A 2,475-nucleotide genomic window follows, 5' to 3' on the forward strand; every position below is an offset into this window, starting at 1 on the left:
GCAGCTCTGCAACATTAGAAAAAAGGCTTCATTTAAAAAGTGGGACCCTTGGATTAGGATGGGGGCATCTGGGTCAATAACATTTGAGAACCTGTAAACCCAAATATAGCTGAACCCTATGGGCCAGCAAATGTGTCTCACTCCTCCCTGTTAACGGTTAGCCTGCCCCTCTAGCTTGTATTTGATGCAATGATCTATTCTTGAAGAACAACAACACATCACACCCTCAGGATCTACCCCCACCTACCTCCTAGCCACTAGACCCCTAGTTAGGGTCAAATCTTAGGATAACCTGAAAATGTTCTGGGTTTGCTAAGGAAGGGAAAGGAACTGTACACTAAAAGTGTATAGGGTTATCCAACATGAACTGGCATGAGGCAGGAGAGTATATATAGAACAGGAACATGACAGGTGGTTTAAGGGATGCAACATAAAAATGAACAAGGGAGTTTTTTTTTATACAGGAGTACCTTCCTATAATACAAAATTTAACACCCTAACAAAGACCAAAGGAGATGCTACTAATTTGGCAGTTGGAGGAAATCAATGGCCCACACTACGTGCAGTATAAATGCCAGATCTTTTGGGGAGGACAGTGGAGAAGGAAATCAAAAGGCTCAGAGAAGACAGTATGCAAGAGTGAATATACTTCTCAAAGCCTAACAATTCACCAGCCAGCTCTGTTCTATAGGAGGACCCAGAGAACACTCCATTTACCAAAGAAATGAGAAATGTGCTGGTGAGAAGGGCATCCGCATCATTGAAAAGCTCAGTTATGGTTCTTCTCCTTGAGTCATGGCTAACAGCAGGAGATGCTATTAGAAAACCCGGCCCTGAGTGTTAATGGAGATTACATAATCATGAAATAACAGAGTCCAGATGGTACCATTTCAATGACAGGAGCAAGGTGGGAATAGTTGGTGAAATTAATAACGAAGTTGTAAGGACAGCCAAGAGGGCCTGATTTGCAGGGCTCTATGGAGATACCATAAAAAACATGGCATTTAAAGGTGCAGGATAAATGGGCAACCAACAAGACATTGCTATATATACTTATTGACATCTCTATAATCAAAGACAATCAAGAGTGCATTAAGCAGAAAAACAGGGTCAGTCACTCCAACAAAAACTCCCAATCCTTTCCCTAGTTTCCAGACCTGAGCTAATTCTTAGACCTGAAGCCTATTGATTGAAAGATAAGTTGGGTCCCTATTAAGTAGGATCACAGCAAATATCTACCATAATGACCCGGCCACAACAGTAAAGATTTTAGGGGCCAAGTCTGAGGAGCAAGAGTCTAAGAAATAAAGTTTGAAGCACACAAGAACATCCATTTAAAAGCAAAGGGCACATTACTGCATGTCACCACTTCCAGCACTAGGAAGGAAGCATAGAGCTTGTTACGTGTCTCTGGGATCTGGAGCAGCATTTTTCACACTTGGAAATACAGCTCTAACCCATTCACCAGGCAAAGAGGAAGGCTACCAGCTTTGAGTGGGACTTAGAGTGGGAAAGCATCTGCAGCAGGTCCAGACTGCAGTGCAATCACACTGGCGTCTTGGGCCATATGATCCAGAAGAGTCTAGGTTACTAAAGGTATCTGTGCTGTGAAAAGATGACGTGGAATTTAGGGAAGTCACGGCAGAAGAATCATAACATAGAGCGCCTACAGTCTGCAGCAAGACCATGCCATCCGCAGCAAACAAGTATACACCATTTGAGAAACATGTTGGTGTTTCCTGGTTTACTAGAGCTACTGAACCCTGGTAGTGAAAAGGCTTCCGACCATAGGACATCAAGTGACTGTGGGTGAGAGCTGACCATCACGAGGTGCATCCTGTCAGATTCGTCACATCACGAGGTGAAGTGGCACAGCTGCAGTTCATTGTGGGGTGAGAATAGGATCAGTTATAATCAGTTGTGAGCAGGGCCAGAGGGCATTAAAAAATACACTGTGCCAGTGTACCGCCCAGATTTCCACGCCATTTGCCACTATTGCATTAACATCACTTTCCCAGTTCACACCTGCGCCACCTCATAAGTGCCGGGGATCCCTTCTGACCAACAATAAAGGAGAAGAACAGCGTCGCTTCACTGGTGGAGGTGTCAAAAGTGCATGCAAGCTGAGAATGGACTGCTGTTATACCACAGTCCACTCAAGGGTGAGCCAGGGCGTTAGCTCCCTAGGGCTTCCATAATAAACATCATGAGCCAAGGGGCTTAAAACAACAGAAATTTATTCTCTCACATTTCTGGAAGCCAGAAGTCCTAAGTTAAGACTTTGGAAGGGCTATGATCTCTCCAAGGGCTCTAGGGAGGAATGCTTCCTTGCCACTTCTAGCTTCTGGTAGTCATTGGCAATTCTTGGCCTTCCTTGGCTTGTGGCTGCGTAACTCCAATGTCTGCCTCCACCACATGGCCTTATTTCCCTTTCTCTGTGTCTCCAAAATTTCTATGTGTAAGAAGCTTTGGGCC

Source organism: Mandrillus leucophaeus, unplaced genomic scaffold (genome assembly GCF_000951045.1).
Source record: "Mandrillus leucophaeus isolate KB7577 unplaced genomic scaffold, Mleu.le_1.0 Scaffold113, whole genome shotgun sequence".
Classification (NCBI taxonomy): Eukaryota; Metazoa; Chordata; class Mammalia; order Primates; family Cercopithecidae; genus Mandrillus; species Mandrillus leucophaeus.